The 19,870-nt window shown below is 38.0% G+C and overlaps 1 long non-coding RNA gene across 14 annotated transcripts in view; it reads left to right on the forward strand.

The window, feature by feature from the left end:
* LOC115493811 (uncharacterized) overlaps positions 1–19,870 on the forward strand; it is a 100,175-nt gene that overhangs the window by 4,729 nt on the left and 75,576 nt on the right. For 12 of the 14 annotated variants that reach the window (XR_012054014.1, XR_012054018.1, XR_012054011.1 and 9 more), the window contains exon 2: positions 13,965–14,091. This is a non-coding gene — a long non-coding RNA (uncharacterized lncRNA). The remainder of the gene's footprint in view (positions 1–13,964; positions 14,092–19,870) is intronic. The other 2 variants (XR_012054020.1, XR_012054022.1) reach the window with 1 other exon arrangement.

The following is a 19,870-nucleotide window of genomic DNA, read 5'->3' on the forward strand; positions in this document are numbered from 1 at the left end:
AGGGTTGTATTATAGCTGCACAGTTCCGCAGTACTGAAAGGATTTAACCTTTGTCAAGTTGGCCTGCATGCAAGGCCCTCGGCTTTCCTGTGCCCCTCCGAGACTTTGTACAGAAAACAAACCAGCAAGGGGTAGATAATTCAACAGGAGATTTCCTTTTCTAAAATCCAGAGACCTCTGCTTAAGCATCCCAAGCCAGAAAAAGCTCACACAAGTTGTATGCACATATGTTAAACAAACATCACCAAAGTTGTGTTAACTTGTTACGTATTTGGAGTGTGGAGAGGGGCTGATGGAATCTCTGGTCTTTTTCAAGAAGGCACATAGCCATATGTTTTTATGTATTCTTTTCATTGTCATTAGATAAAGCTAACAGTGGTGTTCAAGTACAGTCTGCATCAGTCCCTTGAAAGGTCATTTCCTTAGCGAGCAAATACTTGTTTACCTTCTTCAGAACAGTAGTTTTAAAGACTAGGTTGATAGCTGGGCAGATATTAAAAAGTTTGTCAATTAATAATCAATTTATGGAAATGAATTTTTTTTTCTTCTTGTGTGCTTAAGCAATGTTTTCCTGATGAAAATATTTATGTATTGGTGGGTGCTTTTTTTGTTTGTTTGTTGGGATTTTTTTATTTCCTCCTTTCTCCTGAGCTAGTCTGAGATCTCTGTATCCCTTAGCACCTTTTAGAAAAAAATATTTGATTATCCTAAGAGCAGGGAAAATAGACAGTGGAAAGCCTGAAGGAAGTCTAGACAGAGATGCTGTGGCACACATAAGGTCTATGAAGAGCTTGTCACAGTGCATTTTGGCTCTCAGCTTCTGTTTCATTTGCTCCACTGATTAATCATTGGCTTGAGTGCTCAGGTACCATGGTGATCAACACACTACCAGTGCCACAAACCCAGCATGGTGCATATTCATTGAAACACTATTTTTGAAATAAAACCAAAAATAAATACAACTTTTGAAAATCCTCAGCATAGCTAACATTGCCATGTACTTTCCTCTCTAACAATATAAATTAGCATGGTAGTATAGAAGTTTCTTCCTCCCATTTTAGATTTTTCCTTCTGCTGTTGATATCCACAGCTTTCTCATTAAGTGGTTTGAAAGGCTTCAGACTTTTTCCATATGTTGAGTATAGCACATTTGTGCATTGGCCTTTCTGTGCAGCTATTGAGATGCTTGTTCCACTGTCATCAATATTAATATCAAGGAAAGGCCCTTGGAATAAGAGTCAAATGCATCCTTGCTCTGTTAAGCCCCAACAGTTTGCTAAGTGTGACCTTTGTGAAGCTACGGGTATAAAGTTCAACCTTGAAAATCTTGGCCAGCAACTAACTGCTGGAATGCCAATTGGCAAGCTCTTCTTCCTTCTCCAAATGCAGAGCCTTCTGCTTGGATAGCTCCAATGCAGCATCTCTTCCACAGTGTCAGGTTTTGAGGTCTGATCCTCACACAGACCTCTGGTGCTGTTGCTAATTTTTATAATGCTGTGCTATTTATATCTCTATTTGAATATGTAAGGTGGCTAACCTTACATATTCAGAACTGAGCAGTAGTTTCCCACTGAGGATGTTACTGTGCCAACATCCCTCAAAGATAACTGCAAGGAATATAGAAAAAAAATGTACCTCTTTATCATGAGGACCTTATGAATTTGCTCCTGGTTTTGGTATCTTGAATTGTTTCACAATGTTGTTTCTGAGCACTGGTGCCTGGGGGCAGATTCAATACCATGCTGTCAGTCAAGGAGCCCCCAGCACATGGCATGCTCATGAGGCAAATAAACCACAGAGGAGGGAATTAGATGGAGCTAGATGCAAGGTATGCGTTGTTGTGGTGTGGTTTTATTTAGTCAGTTGGTTTTATTAATGTTAGTTAGCCTTTATGCTCCCCCATTTTCCCCCTCACAGCTGGTTTGATCCAAGTTGTTTACCCCAAAAGTTCCTGCCACTCTGCTCCCCAGTTATCTGTCAGTCTCACCTCTCCCTGTTTTCTCCTAATTTGGTTCCATCAATCTCAGTCTGTTTATACCCTTTTGGCTGTCAATCCTATGACCACCCCCAGTTTCTTTCAGAAAGTTCTGTATCAATCACTCCAGTTTAGTTTTTCTATTTATCCCGTGACCTCATACCTACCCCTGTTACATTATCATAGGTTGTTCTCTGGTTTATCCCCATTGAGCAAGACAGGTTTGCACCCCTGTCTGCCCACCCCCTATTTAATTTGCTGTAATCTTTGATTTCTTTGGCATTTGTCACTGCACCCACCCAGAGGGCACCTTTCTTGCCCCACCTGGGTAAATAAAGGACTCTTTGGGCTGGCAGACAAGTGTCCTTCTCTCATCCCTTCATCTCCTCTCAGCGTGCAGAGTTACCCAAGCTGCGCACCCACGAGCAGCACTCAGCACCATCGGGGGCAGATGATTCTCCCCGGAGGTGCCGCTCTCGTGACGGCCACGCGGCCTCACGTGGGCAGTGCTGGCCAGACCCTTCCACCCACCCAGGGCCATGGCCAGTAGCCAGCACAATGCATCCACTGGAGCTGGATAATTATTCCTCAAACTCTGCTGATCAAGCTTTTGTTTCAGCTGTTGGGAAATGGAAAGTACATAAGTTTCCTCTTACATTCCTCTCACATGAAATAAAGATGCCAAATACTTCTTTCAGGCGTGTCTTACCATCTGCTTTGACAGCAATTAGTTTACCAATTGGTGTGGGACAAGTTCCATTAATAAATGGTGAAAGCATGCAAAAAACCTCAAAACTCAAAGAGTGATGCAGGGATGGTGTTTATTTTTCCCTGGCATGAGGTAGGAAGGGCCTGTGATGCACTGCTTTGCAGGAGTTGGAGACACTTAAAAGAACTGTAAAGACTAACCAACATACTGAATCCCCCATATTATTGATTTATCTTTTTTTAAGTATAGTAAAGACACAAAATATGGCAATCATATTGATATTCCTGAGCCAAAGAGTGAGTGAGATTTATAGGACTTGTGGGTCAGGACAGTGGTTTCCTCCCTAGCCTGCTTCCTGTGAGATCTGAGCTGATGTTGTTGCGGGGCTGGTGGGAGAAAAGCCAGGACTTACCCTCTAAAGATTTAATTTGGAAAGCATTGTAGTTGGGATCCCCTCCTCTCCATCTATTGTTCTTCAGTATGGGAGTTTCCAGCTTGAGGCTATCCAGTCCTTGAACTCACTATGATCCATAAATCCTTGTAAAACATATAGGTACAGTTGCTCTTCTCTGGTGCTTTGCTGCAGAGAAAGAACAAACCTTTAGGAAAGTGGAAAATGAGCGCTGCTTGCTTCCTCTGTGTCTCCTGACTCCAGGGCCAGTGCAGGTACATTCACATCTCTCTCCCAGGAGGAAGATGGGCCAGACTGCAGAAAAAGGCACCAGACAGGGTGAGGACTCGTACTGTGGGATGTGGGTGTAATAACTTAAAAATCCTGGTGCCTGCCTTAAAAATCCTGCACAACTGAAAAACTGGACTGTGGCGTCAGAACACAAGTTGTCCTCTACAATGATTTTGTTACCATGATATTGCCAGTCTTATAGGTAACCCTTCCTGCTAACTGTTTCCTCCTTTTTATTGATCTACTGTAATTTTTTAGTTACTTTTTTGGTTTCTTTGACTACTTCTGGTGTCTTTGTGTACTTTGAATTATTTTTTGGTGTTCCTTTGCATTAAAGTTGGGGGCTATTCATAGCATTCATAGGTTGGGTTCGATTAATTCCCTTGTGCTTCTTTTCCCAAGGTTGTTCCATTTTTGAGACCACTCTAGAACACATGCAAATGAGTGTGGATAGAGACATCTCTTGCCAACTAATCTGTGCACTTGGTTTTTTCCATGGACTGTAGTCTTGAACTTGGCAAGTCTTTGGAATCTTTTCTGGATGAGCAATACTGGATTATTCACCAATTTTTCTTTGGAGATGGAGTGAAAATAAACATGAGCGTGGAATGCTGGGTGCCAGCTCAAGCCCAGACTTCCCCTGTGTGAGCACAGAACAGAGAGATTTAATTTGGCCACTTTTAGATTATGATCCCGTGTCAGAGTGAGGTTTTGTGTCTGAGTGGTGTGCAGTGTGATACTCATGTAGCTATAAATACAGTGGCTTAGTGCTTGCAATATATTTACAGCCTCCTATTCACTCCTAACTAGTGGCATTTTCCTTTTCGGCTACAGTGGGAGAAGCTGTGGGCTTTACTGTTGGAATTGGGTTTGGTACCTTCTGATGGCAACAAAGCCTACAGATACAGAAGCATGATAAATGCTCAGACATGAGGGTGAGAAATTAGTCCATTTCCAAGCAATCTTAACATCTGCTGGAATGAACAGAGTTTATGTAGGTTAAACAATTTCAGCCATGGTTCATTTTCATGAAAGCGGATCCATGATTTTTCTGTCCTAAAACACTTGATAGTTTTGGCTGAAAAAGTGGACCTGATGCCAAAAGATGTTCAGGTTTTCAAAGTGTCTGATTAACGACAGGGATTGGTTATGCCTGGAAAGAAAAATATGTAAGGTAAGGAAAGCAATCACCTGGTCTGATGCTGAAAGGGTTAATGAGGAATTAAGGAGAGGGAAAAAATAAAAGCTTCTAGAGTTGTGTTTAATTTTTCAGTCTCTTTGCTGTCTGCCAGTCCTTAAAAATTTCATTAAAAAATTAAAAATGTATTTTAAAAACCAATTTAAGAAACTGAACATGCAATTCTAACTTTGGAAAATTGCAGTTCTATTTTCTGACAGAATCTTACATTTGTGACTAAGGGAAAGCTTGATTATTTCAGTGAATTTCTGGAGAAGTACATGTGAATCTCATTTTATCCATTCTCACCCTGACAGATTGACTTGGAAACCTTCAGTTTCAAATCAGGTAAAGGTATCAGATGAGTTCATATGCAACAGATGGGTATTATGGAAAAAGCCTCAGATTTGATAAACTTTCAGAAAAATTTCACATGACTTGCTGGGGGAAAAGTATATTTTTTGTGAATGCTGGTCCCACCGAAGTTGATGATACTTTGGGAATTTACTTCAACTGAGATTAGGACTTTGTTTATAGACCTGTGTGAGCATTGAAGATGAAGACACCAATCATTGAAGCCGTGTCAGCATCTCAGCACTGAATTTATGTTCTTTTTGGGTAAAATTCAATATTCTTTGAATGAAAATCCTTGATTTACATTTCTCAACTATTCATGTGGGGGTATTAAGCTGATGTCTTTATACTGTTTGTGGAGCCACCAAAGAAACAAGCAAAAAAGGAAAAATATGCCATCCAAACAACAACCCCTGGAAAATATTGATTTAATTTTGGTGGCTACTGTTGAAAATGCTTGTCCTTCCCTCATGCAGCCACAGAACATATTGGCATTGCAGGTAGGCTGTCTGACAGCTTCCTTTCAAAGCATTGCCAGACCTGCTTCGTGGATTAGTCAACAACTGTTTCCTGAATTGTGCTTGCACCTGTTTCCTCTTCTTCTGAAATAAACAGTTTTATCTGAAAAAAGCATTGACAAAGGCCAAAGTTGCACCCCCAGCCTGGCCTACTGATGTAAAGTAAATCACATTTTCTTGGTGTTTATAGAATGAAAGTAGCAGCTGTTACCATGGGAATAGTCAATTTATGAAAGAAGTTTTGAGGAGGCTGAACATTACCACTAATCGAAGTGATTGCAGTCAAGACAAAAGGTTAATGTTCAAGATCTGCTAATTAGGAGAAAGCTACTTTTCTGGTAATGTGAGGATGGATACAAATGAATTCTCTTTGATAAAAATGCTATTGTTCTGGCTAATCCCTTGAATTTATTACTTTGGATACAAGGATTAGATTCATCTCTACTATAGCATCCACTGATTTGTTTTCAAGTAAGTGTAAACTTAATAGGTATAAACAGATGCTATTTCCAGGAAAGGTTCTTTCAAATATGTTCTTAAAATGTATTTTAAGGATTATTACTGCACATTCCCTTTTGGAGACATTTTTCTGTGTTTTGTTTTGTATTTTGCAACTACTGATGTCCTCTCTGTCCTTTTCTCTCTGCTCAACACATTTTCTAGGGTGTAGAAATTACTATGGTTCTTCACATTTCTCCTTAAATATGCTATAAATGTTATCAGCAAATAGAGAAAAGGCTTTTTTATTCTGCTGCACTCCCTCTATTGACTGACTGTGCCAAGGCAAAGTGAATAATATAGTAGTCATCATCTGCAAACAAGAATGTTTGGGCCAGATAATCTCTGCTCGTATGAAGTGCCAAATTTTCACTCTCTTCAGGAGAAATTAATCTCTGCAGAAGTTCTAAAAATACAGTTTCTGTTAAATTTCTCTTTAGAACACCCATCTGACATACTTCTTCTAAGCAGCTAATAATTTAAGAACAATCCTGCAGTTTGCCATGAATTATTTCACAAAATAATTCTTATTCATTAATAATTTAACAAAATAATTAATGTTAATTATTAATGTTAATAATAATAAATGTTAATTATTATTAACATCATATTTATGTGAGCCCTAGCTGTTCAAATAATCTTGGGCTCTACATTCTTCTATTTATTTTCACTTGCAAGTAGCCTGCACTATCACAAAAGCCTTTATCTGTGTAATTAGCTTTACAGGAAATTTGTAATGAAAAGTGTACATGAAAAATGGAATGGTGTGTTGGATGTGTCCCCAAAATGAAACCAGTAACATCAAACCAATGATGGCAAAACTAAAAGGCGCTCTGTGACCAGTGGATGCAAGTAGTGGGTCCAGGCAGTTGTAGAGTGTGTTACAGCATGTGATACTTCCAGCTATGAATTAACCTCTAACTCCAAGGCTGTAATTTTGCCCCTACTCACCTATCTGGAAGAGTGTTTGAAAAACTGATAGGCTTATAGCGGCTTCCATTCTGTACAGTCTAGATGAGCGTGTGGCACGCCATGCTTTTGTTGCCCCTTGAATTAGATAATACTACTTCTAACGGGAAGTATCTTCCTCATGGCATTTCTAGTCTGCAGTTATATGCTTAGTTAGCTCTTCTCTTGCTGTGCTAAACAGCTCAGCTCTGTTAGTGTCTTTGGATGGGAAATCTCCTTGTCTCCCAGGTTCTACTGGAAATCCCCATTCTCATGTTCTACAGCCTCACTTGCCTTACTCATCATGCTGCCTGTTCTGTCACTCTCTCATTGACAACTGTAGTCCTCATTTGTCATTACTGGGTCATCTCCTTTTCATGTTCTGCCCCAGGCCTTGTTGCCTACCCCCTTTCTCTGGCTCACATCTTCCAGCTGCTCCACTTGTATCGTTTCACTACTCTACTGACATTAGAATGTGCAGGTACTCTTCTACCTTGGTCACAGTGATCAAGAGCTACGGAAGGACAACATTAGCTCCAGAATGGATCTTGAAGATGCACTGCTAATCTTAATTGATTCGATAAATCCCTTCTTAGTGGCACTTACTTGCTATTACTTCTCCTTTAGCTGTTTTTTAACTATGCAAAATGTCTTAGTCCTCAGATTCCTTAGTAGAGTATAACACAATGTCAAATGAATTGCTAAAGTAAAGAAAGATGAGACCTATTACACTTAATTTGTTCACAAAATCTTTTACCTCATCTAAGAAGACTATGTGGATGATTTGTGTGGTCTCCTCTTGCTAAATTGCTGTTGCACTTTTTTTCATTTTTCATTTACCTCTGTGTCTTTATATATTGTCTCTCTCAAATGTATTTTAAAGCCTTTCATACTAATGAGGTCCAATGAAATAGTCTGTAATTTCCCAACTGCCATCTCCTCTTATTTTTCTTCACAGATTTTTTGTAAGTTAAGAAACCATATCTACTATTTTTCAGTTTCACTCCCAACTAGATGGTGCTATTAAAAATATTTGTCACTGGGCCAGCATTACATGTGAGAGAAATTTTTAGATGTGTGAGATGGTGATTAATCAGACTTCAATCATTTAACTTTTTGAATTGATTTTTTTGCTAGCGATGGTCATTTCTATTTACATAGCCACATTCTTATTATTCACCCTATCTTTGTCTGTAAATTTAACCTAAAAATTTCTGATTGAAAACTAGGGGAAAATATTTAGTTGAGACCTTCCTCATGTTATCTTTAATCTCTTTTCCATCCTTCCTCCACAGTGGCACAGCATTTTTCCTTGTGGGTATTTTATTCTATTTATACTACCAAAGAGCCTTTTACTACGTGCTTTAGTATTCTTTGCAGGACAGAAGTCAGTTAAGTTCATGGAAGTTCAAGCTTTATCTTTGTACTTCCTGACTTCTCAGAAGTTTCTAGCATGTGGACGGCAGTTTTGGCACTGTGTGAACTCTGCTTATTTCCAGTATCTCATTTTTTTTTCAGTTTCTGGATGCAGTTTTCTAAAAGCTACTTGTTCAATTTACTGTCCATTTTCTGTACTACAGAATAGGCATAACTCGAGAGAGTTTAAATGCCATTTTTATTGTCATTTTACAATGCTTTACTATGTTAGTGCAATTCTTAAGTTCCCATGCCTACCTTTTTTCTCTCTTATATGAATAATCCTACTCAGAATCAAAGCTATGAAGATTATTTGTGAGAGAAAAGGCAGATTAGAGTCTACATTCCTTGAAGTACTTTCACCAGGTACAGCATTTTTTCACAGTGGTGGCTTTTTTAGCTGTGCTGTAAAAGCTTCTTTAAGAGATACACACACAGTATCAAAAGGAATGCAAAATGTTTTGGAAGATGAAACTGCTTGGAAACTGAAGAATGCAAGGATTTGTTCAGGTGCCCAGTATTTCTCTAATAGCCTTTTTGTCAATTGACTCATGTTTTATTTCTGTCTTTTAAGTATTATTAGATATTCTTCTGGCACGCTGGTGATTTGCAAATGTACAAGTACTGTTCTGAGTGCTTGGGAAAATGGTCTTTCACAGAACTAAATTATTACATGGAAAAAATCTTCAGTAACTACTTATTGCTTGGATTTTTGTTCGGTCTCAAGATGTGTCATGGCTGTGTTGCACTAACAGCAGAAAAGCATATTTAGCAGCTGACTGTACTCCAGAGAGCTTGAAACTAAAATATGTGAAATATATTCAGCACTAAAGGAAGCAAACATCATTTTCGTGGTTACTGTGAAAGGTGGGAAAGAAGCCAGTGTCACTAATCTGGGGCACAACCAGTAGCTGCACCCAGTCCCCTTGATTTCTCAATCTCTCAGTTGCAAGAATATTTTTTCCTATTTTCATCCACTACAATTGTTAGTAGGAGTAGGAAATTTCAGTAGGATACTGGGAATGAAAGGAGACAAAATTTCATTTATCTTCCTGTTGTTTCACTTTAAAAATTTGTCACCATACACAAAGCAATTGGTAAAAGTAGAAAGTGTGGTATTTTCTCTACTGCAGCCTTTGCATTTTATAACCAATCCAGTGGGATTATGCATTAGCCATTAATCTGTTACAGAGAGGAAGCGGTGGATGGGCCAAAACCCAATTTGTTTGTTAATTTGCAAATATTGAGCAAAAGAGATGAACAGACTGAACAAAGAAGTAGATGACAAAGCAGAATTATTTTTTTTTTGTATTTCAAAAGCTTTCTTTTGAATTGAGTCTATTCATAAGTTATATGACACACAGTTGTGAGAAGATATCAGAAAGTCTCAGTATATTTAGATTTTCAGATTAGCTGGTGAGCTGCACAAATGTGACCTGAATTATGACTCTCCTGTGGTTTCTACTTATAAATCCTTTTCCCACTACAAATAAATTATGAAATATATTTGAAATAATGAGTTAATGAAAAAAAGAGAGTTTTTTTAAATGGACACAACTACTTTGAGTAGTGTAACTTTTTGCTGTGAGAACAAAAAAAAAGCCCTCTTCAAATCTCTTTCATATGTAAATACATCCATTTACTTCAGCAGCATCAATGAATCTAGATTTGACTGATAAAAGTCAGCTGGAAGGTTACTTCTGTGATTGTGTGTCAGAAAGATGCAGGAGAGGTTAGTGGGGAATCTGTATGTGTTTAGGTTCTTACCTGATATGTCATCTTCACATCAAAGCAGGAGCCTGGGTCATGAAAAAAAATGGAAGCAGAATTTTGTTTTGAAGTGTGTCATTTCACGTATGTACAGAGCTATTACTTCCCTCTCAGGCAATGAAACCATGTACTCTATTTAGAAAGAAATAGTTTTTTGTGTAACTGTAATTATGAAGAAATTCCTTACTGTCAGGGTGGTGAGACACTGGAATAGGTTGTCCAGGGAGGTACCAACATGGCAGTGTTCAGCCTTGTCTAGTGAGAGGTGTCCCTGTCCAGGGCAAGGGGGGGTTGGGACTAGATGATCTTTGAGATCCCTTCCAACACAACCCATTCTATGATTCATTCTATGATCCTATGATTTACAAAAAGAAGAAAAACAAATCTCATACAAGTGCTTGCATAATGTTATATTAAGGAATTTCAAGGAAAATCTGATCAAGATGGTACTCGGACTGTGAACAGAATTTCAGGTGCCACCACAGAGTTGCAAAGAGTCCTACAAGAAGGTCTCCCCTGGCACCAGTGTTGCAGTTACTCACTCAACAAATCTTGTGTTCAGTAATTCATTTCAACAGCAACAAAAAAAATACAAATAATTTTATCACCGATAATGTTTTTTCCTCAGTTTCTTTTCTAAAGCAATCAACACAAATCTTTGTTCTCTTATTCTTAGTGTTTTGAGGTTTGTTTTTTGGGTGTGTTTCTTTGGGGTTTTTTGGGGGGGTTTTGTTTGGTTTTTTTTTCAGGGAAGAAGGGGATATTCAAACAATTGGAAACTTTTCAGTTAAGAATGTGGAGATAATATGTTAAATAGGGCTGATAATTCATGGTAAGGGAAATTTGCTCCTTCCCATATATGTGCTTGTTTTCTGAGCAAGATTTTCAGAAAACAGGATCTTAGCCTTAGGAGTTTGTCCTGCATGAACTTTTCAGGAAAGCAATTTTGCTACATCAGGGATTTAATCCATTTATTAATAGGCTGTGAAATGGTGGGTGTTGATTTAAAATCCAGAGACACTAAATAACTGGTTTAATTTTTGTATGTGTAAAATATACAGATCGCTAGTTGAAAAAAAAACCCATACCATTTATTTCAATGCTTGTCTGTTAAAAATAAAGCATATTTTTCACTCGGCTTATATGCCTATGTTGATTTTTCTGAGCTCTGGAGCATGAGCTGAAATACAAATAGAATGGCATAGCTATTTACCTAGCAGTTGTCCAGACAAACTGACCTGATTAAAGTGAAAATTTTTCATTGAAGCAGTTTTCTATGGGTGTGCTGGGATATTTTTAGTGAAAGGGCATGGGTTTTTTTTGCAAGTTTATTTTAATACCCTCCTCCCCGCCCCCCGCCAGCCCAGACACCAAACATTCAACTTAAAAATTTATACATATTTGATAAGTCTCCATAATGCCTTCTGAGTATGACAGTTTAGATGCTTATTGCTCCTGTTCTACTTAGGGCCCTGTTTTCCTATTTGGACTTAGTGCTCCATGACATGCCACTATCTCTGCATTATGGCTGTGGACATAGCCTATTCTGTGATGAATTGAGGGAAATGCAGTCTAGTAATGTAGCTACACAAGGGAATGAGAATATGAGTCACTCAAACTTTAATATCTGTGAGTGCCAAAGCTTGTATTTAAAGCTCCCCTGGAAAATTTAATTTTTTCTGCAAGAAGAAAAAACCTGAAAATATTTTTAATTACCTCTAGACAGATAGTTTTTATTTAGTGTTGAATACATATGGTGACTTCGGTAAAATTATTCCACAGGATAGAAGTTTCAAATTTTAGCTGTGCAGAAACTTAATACTGAGTGAAAGGCTCAATCTGAATTTTTGTACAAATGATTTCATCTGACAGGTGGAAGAGAAGGGTGATTTTGAGTCAGGAGCATGCTGGGCTATTGGTATTCTTCAGCCATACTCTATTTGTGCAAAGAACTTTTTTGTTGATGTCTCTATTAATCCTTTCTCTCAGTTTGTAGCATTTGAGACAGAAAGCATTTTTTCACCCAAGTGTTGTGCATATGGCATTGCTCGCACAACTGAAATTCATTTGTGAACTACAGTGTCATCTTGACATAAATTACTGTCTGTGGCTCCAGGATAGGTATCTTTAAGCATCAAGCAACAAGCAGAAGTTGTATTTCAAAGCCTTGAAACCTGGTCTGAAGCTGCTGGTCTGAAAGCTCTCATCCAAATTGTATGGTATTTTCTCAGCTTGGATTGCTTAATCGATGCTCTGTTTTCACTTCATTGGCAAAAAATAATACAAAAAGAAAGCTTCTCTATTAACAAACCATTTGTCATTTCCAAGCTGGCAGCAGAGATCTGTGCAGTCATGTCTACTGAGTTGCTAAATCTTTATGCCTTCTCTTTGGAGGATCATTAAGTTTGGAAGAACTCACCTCTACAGGGCTGATCAGGATGGCTTGTTTTAAAACATGTCAAAAATGTTGGGCAGCAGCTTGTTAAAAACATCCACATTATGGATCATTCTGATTGACTGGGCATAATTTAATGCCAGCTTTGTTATTATTTTTCACACAGGTTACAAAGATGCTTACCCATCCTAATTGAGACTTTAGTCTGGACTTGGCACAGAGATGTAGTGCATCTAAGCTCTTCCAATTTTTCTTCATAAAATAAAAATAAAAATAAAATATTTTATTGTCTGTTAATTCAAAATCTGAGTAACTGTTGCTCAGTGTTATTACAAGACCTTGCCTAGAGAAGTTTTGAATGCCCCATTCCTGGAATGGGGTTCAAAGCCAGGTTACATGAGGGTTTAGAGAAACCTGGTCTATTGGAAGATGTCTCTGCTCATGTCAGAGGGATTGAAACGCAATGATTTTTAAGGTCCCTTTCAACCCAAACCATTGTATGGTTCTATGACTCTGTGACTGTTGAGAAACTGATTTTCAGAAAGGCTGTTTGCCCACATCTTCATTGTCTTCGTGTCAAGTCAAGTGTCACTGCTTCTAAACACCAGAGCTACACAGTCAGCCTAAATCTCTGCAAGAGACTGTGAACTGCAGCCCAGCCCTCAGCCCATCACATCAGACCAAACCTGGTTGCCAAGGGTTTGTGTCCAAACACAGAACAAGTGATGTGCATGCATATTCCTGTGCCCCTGACTTCCATCAGGTAACCTTCAGCACATCATAATTGTATCCTGATGTCTCATCTGCTTTAAGACAGTGAGTGACCTTGACTTGGAGCAGGTACAGAGCAGGCACACATTTCAGCTGACACAGCCTCTGGCAAAGGGACAGGTAGGGAAACCTCTGTGCCAGAATTCATTCAAACTTATTCCTTTCATGACTGCAGGGTGGACAGGAGATGGAGGAGAGGGGAGCAACCCTCCTCCTTTTACTCCCTTGTTTCAGGGGGGTTAGTCTCTATCAGGGAGAAAGAAAGGCAGTCCCTGTCCCCAGGAAGAGTTTTTTGTTTCTTTGCCTTTGTATGTACCACATGAGGGTGTGAACTATGACTTTTCTCTCATCCCCTCCACCATACCGTGAAGACAAACTCTCCTCTCCTCCAATAACTAAGTTTTCAGAGCTCAGCAGCAAAAGGGCAGACCTTGTTCTTCCAGAAAATGACATGACATTTTGTTAGTGCCAGAGAGAATTGGACTCTAGTATCCAAAGACTGAATTTAGGTCTTTTATTGAGCACTTCATTTCAAGTTAAATAATTTTGTTTTCTGACCAATTCATGGTGAAGAACATCTATGTTTCCTGTCTTGTATGCTATAAATGCAATTTATATTTATATAGATTATATTTATTGTATGTTTCCAGGAAAATAAAGGAAGGAAAATTAGGAGGAAAATCATGACACAAATGACTTTAGTCTAATTTGTGACTTTCAGATTTTGAATATTTCTTAATTTGATTTATAGGTGATGATTTGCTGACAGAATAAATAAATCATAGAAAGTGCCGAGACTGCATAGGCATTTGCTGTGGTATCACTCCCCCATGAGGAACCTTCATCACAGTCTTTCTTCAAGTATGTTCTCTCCTGTGGTAAGTTTTTCAGTTGTACAGTCTTCTCCTGTATCAAGAGTTTTCAGCAGAGGGAGTGAGATGAGTTCTGAAAAGTCCAGCCCCGGTCCTAGACTTTGTTATCAGAATTGGAATCTATAGACAGTAAACCTGGCTGTACTCATGTTAAACACATGCAAGGCTGTGGAGTGTAGTAAATACAGCAGAACTAAATTACAGGTATCACTAACTTTAGTTTGTGTTTCCTTTGTCCCCATGTAGTGGACCACATTTGCACAGTGTGTAAATTTCTTATACTTGTCTGTTTACATGAAATTAATTTTTTTAATACTGGCACCTGTATTTTAATTTAATACTTTCCAAATTATGTCAGTTCCTCTAAATAACTAAGAAAGAGCCTCTGGTCCAATATTGAAAACAAATAAACAAAAATCCATTAATAATTTTGACAACTAACCTTTGGAATGGAGACCTAATTAGTTCTTATTGAGCTTGGTCCAAAGATCATTGAAGCAATTTGGAGTCTAACCATTAAAGTTAATTGACTTTAGAGCAAAATTGTCAGACACGCTGGTTTAGCAACATAGGATAGCAGGCAGTCTCTCTGTCACCCATCAGCAGCATCACCTCCAGACAGACAGGCTGTGTTAGCTTCTCTATTTGACATTGTTTCTGGTAAGGATGTTGCTTAAGCTGATTATGTCCCTGTAGGCAAATAGAGGACCTAGTAAAAACTTCGTACCCTGGGTACCTGTTTATGTGGCAGTCACCAAAGCCTGCAGGTTTCACACATTCCAGTGTCAATGTGGAGCTTTCATCAGAAGTGTCAACATTAACAAGATTTTAAACTGCATGCGAATATAGAGGATCATTTGATCCTGGCAAGGAACTGTTTGCCTCAGCACTTGTGGGATAATGTAGAGTAAGCAGCAAATCATTGATGAATCTGTAATGCAACACCAGTCCCAGGAGTACTTGGGCAAAATTGCTGCCAAGAAGAAGGAAAGGCAACAAAAGTGATTAAATGTAGTGAAAGATTCAGAACTGGGGAGACCTTTAGGGAGAAACTTCTTATTTTAAGCATAAAGGGAAAAAATGCTGCAGAATTATGTGCATAAAGCTTTCATTCTGGCTTAAAAAAACCCATAAGGAACCCACAGATGCTGAATGTTTACTGAACCTTAATTAACCTAGAATCATTCTTGCATTACTCTAGTTTTATGTTTGTGGTAATGTTGACTTCTGGCCATTAGCCACGAGTTTCTAGGGAAGCTTTCACACATTCTACCAAGCCATTAATTCTCATCATTGTTACATGCTTTTGCTGTTGATAGACATAATTAATAAACATAGGTAAAAATAAAAATTTGTACTGATAAAGCAAGGTGCTTGATCATACCTTGAACATTTAAAACGTGGAAAATTCACTAACAATATCCAACAATACTTAAATGGGGATTAGAGAACCTCAGTGTAGTTGCATTGTCAAAATGGTGCATCGCATCTGTCAACACAGAGAGGTGGTCCTTAGCCTTGCATTTCAGTGGATGCCTCCCCATGTTTGTTTTGTCTTGTTTCTGGATGCCATAGTTCTAACAGATCCAGTGGGATCCATGCAGGTTCTTCCATAGTAATGGTTGGGACTTGTACTAAAGACCTTGGCAAGAGAGAGATCACTGCTCATTTTCCATCTCTGTGGTGTATTTGCTTTGGGAACACAGTTCAGTCACTCTGCCTGGTTTTAATAGGGTTGACAGAACTACTTTCTTAGGGTAATCTGCTTCATGGCACAGCTTTGTTTCCAACTATATTGCTGTGCCTGGAAGAAGGGTTCAAATTCTATTTGGTTGCCCAGGTTACTTAACGTAACAAATTTGGTTTAATCAGTTTCAAATAATGACATCGAGATTAAAAAAGCCCCCTCCCTATCACATTGATTATCCTCAGAGTAATCCACTCCCTTTGCAAATTTATTTTGGAAACTAAGCAAGGTTATACAGCATTAAATACAGCAAGGTTATACTGTATTAAATACAGTAATCTATTTAGATGAATGCAGTTGCAAAGCTCGGGCTAATATTCTTATGACATTTAAATTAAAATATGCATCCCATCTACTGATACCAAAAATAATGAGTTAATGTACCAAAAATAAACATTCATTTAAAGAAAACAGAGGCTTTTAAGTGATCATTCTGAAAATTTCAATGCCATCTTGCAATATTTTGTGATGCCATCTTGCATGATTCATGCTTGAAATGTTGTTTTCTACTTTCCCTTAAATATGCTTCTCTATTGTTGGACACCTTTTACTTTGCACCAGCTGATTTTGGAGGTAGATGAAGATGGTTGTTAGTCTTTCATCAGCTGCAGCAGGGGGGATGTTCTTTAGACTATACTGGGAAAAAAATATGTAAGGATCTCTAGCTTCATGTTTATATCCAGGTCAGCAGACAGCCAAAGAAATTTGTCTCCTAGGTACCATGAGAAAAGGGGCAGGCAAGGTAGATGGGCTTGGCAATGAGGCCCTGCCTGTACCATGACAAAAAGGCGCCACAAGGCCTTTCAAGTCTGCAGTAAAGCACGTGCTCAAGGGATTAGGCAGGAGGGAAGAAGAGAATCAACTCTTCTTTTTATCTGAATTCACACACAAAAAAAACCCAAACAAACAAACAAACAAACAAACAAACAAACAAACAAAAAACATTTTCTTTTAGGCATAACCAGTGTGGAAGACAGTGTCTTACTGATGGAGGAACACGTACTTAGTGCCATGATTTATTGAGAGTGTTTGTGCTTGTTTCCTGAGAAATACATGGAGCCTTTTGATAACACTAGATGATAGCAATCTGCTGTGTGGGCAGATGTGCACATAATAGATGGTGCCTGAGGCATATTTGCCCACATTTGGTGAAATCTCTTGTTTATCTTACTACATGATTTAGTTTTATTGTATTGACTGCTGAGAACAGTATCTTCTTCATGTTGGAAATCACTACCTTACTTACAAGTATGCAGATTTTAATAATGCAGTAATAGTAATGATTTTTTTTAAGTGTATGGTAAAAATAGTGTCACTCTTTTCCTGTGGTTGAAGACGCTTTAAAATTGGTGGACTGGTCATGCTGATTTTGTAATAATCTATTTTTGCTGTAGTTCCAGAAGATGTAAATTAATGGAAAATGGTCTCAGAATCTGGCTAGACAATGCTTTTGCTTTTTTGAGAGTCTATGCACTGTGTTTAAGAGTTTTGGCCTATGCTCTCAGCTGGGATTTAGATGGGATCATTTCCTTTGAAGTTTTGTTGTTAAGGTTCCAGATCAATACAGGATTTATGTTCACATGTTTTCAAGTACACAAGTAGTCCTTCTGAAATCAGTGAAAAAGTTCTGACTTAATTGATGTCAGTGCCAGAACTCCCACTCACTTCAGAAAGGCCATACCTAATCACATTTTTCAATCGAGTTGTTTTGGGGCAAGAAAAGGGAGGATTGTTCTGTTTATTACCAGTGAATGAAGGGTAGTCATATGTTAAGATTTTCTAACAGATACAGTGGAGATATCCATGGAGGACTGCCAGAAATAATTATTTCAGTACCATAAAAATCTTCAGGTTTTGTAATTCCAGTTCTTTATTTTGTCCTTCTACATTATGTATTAATGGTAACCATGTTACTGTGATGATGTCAAATGTAATCCAAATGGTTTAGACAGCATTTAGATACAATTGATGCAAAGCCTTTTACCATATGAAACTAAAACCATTAGTCATGTCAAAATAAATTATTTTGTCATTGCCAAAATGCTTTTGTTTTAGATTCCCGAATCTCTTTTCTTTAAGCCATTTGTCTAATAGGAAATTCTGAAGTAGTGACATTCTTTCTGATTTAGAGCAACATCAAATTTTGAAGGAGCAGAGTTTCCTGCAGAACAGAAATTCCAATTTTGACCATCTCTCAGTGCAGTGAGTACTTCATTCACTGTGACTGCCAACTCAGTGAAAAGCTGGGTACTAAAGTGCTATTCAAATCTGGAGCTTAGCTGGCTAATATTATTGCTGATCAAAAGAACATGAACATATGGTTATATTGTTGGACAAATACATTGTCTGTGATGCCTTGGTTTTTCAGAAGATAATGAGACTTGTTACAATTGCTCTTCCTCAGATACTCCATTTCTGATTGACAAAATTTTTAAATAGAACCCAAGCTTTTGTAGAACATAGAATGTTTCTTCTACCTTCCTTCTGCTCTCAGAAAACATCTTCACAACCTACATAATAAGTGAGAGTCACAAATAAGTCATAGTTTTACTATTAAAAGCTTTTGCAATAGATTGGTGTGCAATATAGCCACTTTTATTGAGCCTTTTAATAAGTTCTACTTGTTTCTTAATTTCTTGTTAGTCATAATTTCTTGGCAGAGGACTATATATTAACAATAATTCTTTGTCCTCTTACCTGGTAACTTTATCTACAGAACCACATGTTGTTTTTCTTTTACTGTAATTACGATGGGCTGGGATTGAGGCTGTCTTAACACTATTTTATACAAATACAGTGTCCTCAGTTTCAGTAGAATGCATGTCATTCTATACATATGGTTGCAAAAAAAGTTCTTTTGGATATTTCATCACATATTGAAAGTGCTGAACTCTTGGATAATACGAGTGCGCCTGCCTGGTGGTAATATCCTCAAAATTTTTCTGCTTGTTTCCTAAAATGTCTGCATTGTCAGAAATTTTGTTCACACAGAGTCATGGAGTGTTTTGTTCAAACAGTGCTGACTATGGTGTAATAAATGTCCCCAGCTGTTTTATGGGAACCTTTAACATACAGGCTGAGTGACAAGTAGTCACATAAACTTTCTTCCATTGTTGTAATGGACTTTGAAAATCTGCTAAGCCCTGGGGGACTAGGGAAGTCAGGGAAAGTCAGGATATAAAAAATAATATTAACACATCGTTAGTGTAAGCAAACATAATGAGATTTTGCATGTAAACGAAATTTTATATACTCACAGGAAGCATCATCTAGTGGTTAAGGTATAGAATTGGGAACTGAATGATGCTGCTTCTATTCTTGGCCATGAGGCTGTAGGTTTTGTTCCAAATACAGAAGAGCAGAGGTCAAAAATATACCTGAATAAAAGAGCTTTCTGTTTTTAATAATGGCATGAGATAAGGCCGTATCCCAAAGCCTTACATAGAAACAGAACTTTGATTTCAGATAAGATTTCTATAAAAACCAACTCAGAATTTCATAAAAGGGACAGATCAGAGTTAAATGAAAATGGGCATGAGAAGAAAGTCGTACTCAGTCTTAAATCATGTGAAGAGAGGTATGTAAGTTTAGTCTAAGGTCAGCAAATGCAGAAAGCACCAAGGGTAGTAATGGCACAATAATTAGTTAAAGGGTCATGAAATGTGTCCGTCTCATACACCCATGAAATTTCAGTAGCTGTCTAGCAAAGGATATTAAAACCCTGCTTTTGTATGAATGTAAGATTACTCACATAGAGAAATCTGTGCAAAGTCCAGAGTGTAATTCATGGTCTTCACAGGTTTTGTGCCTGCAGTTTGAATGGGAATGGATTCCAATGAAGTCATGAGACTGTCTTATTCAAATGAGACTGCTTGGAAAGTTTGACCCCAAATATGCAGAGCTTTGTCTGCATTTTATTGGTCCTAGCTCACCTTAATGCCATCATCAGGTTTCTGTTTCTACAGTGTCCAAGCTCTTATTGAGCAGGTCAGCTATTAATTAAAAAAGCTGGAATTATTGTACCATAGATGTCTCCTC

The sequence above is a fragment of the Taeniopygia guttata genome, chromosome 2 (genome assembly GCF_048771995.1).
Source record: "Taeniopygia guttata chromosome 2, bTaeGut7.mat, whole genome shotgun sequence".
NCBI lineage: Eukaryota > Metazoa > Chordata > Aves > Passeriformes > Estrildidae > Taeniopygia > Taeniopygia guttata.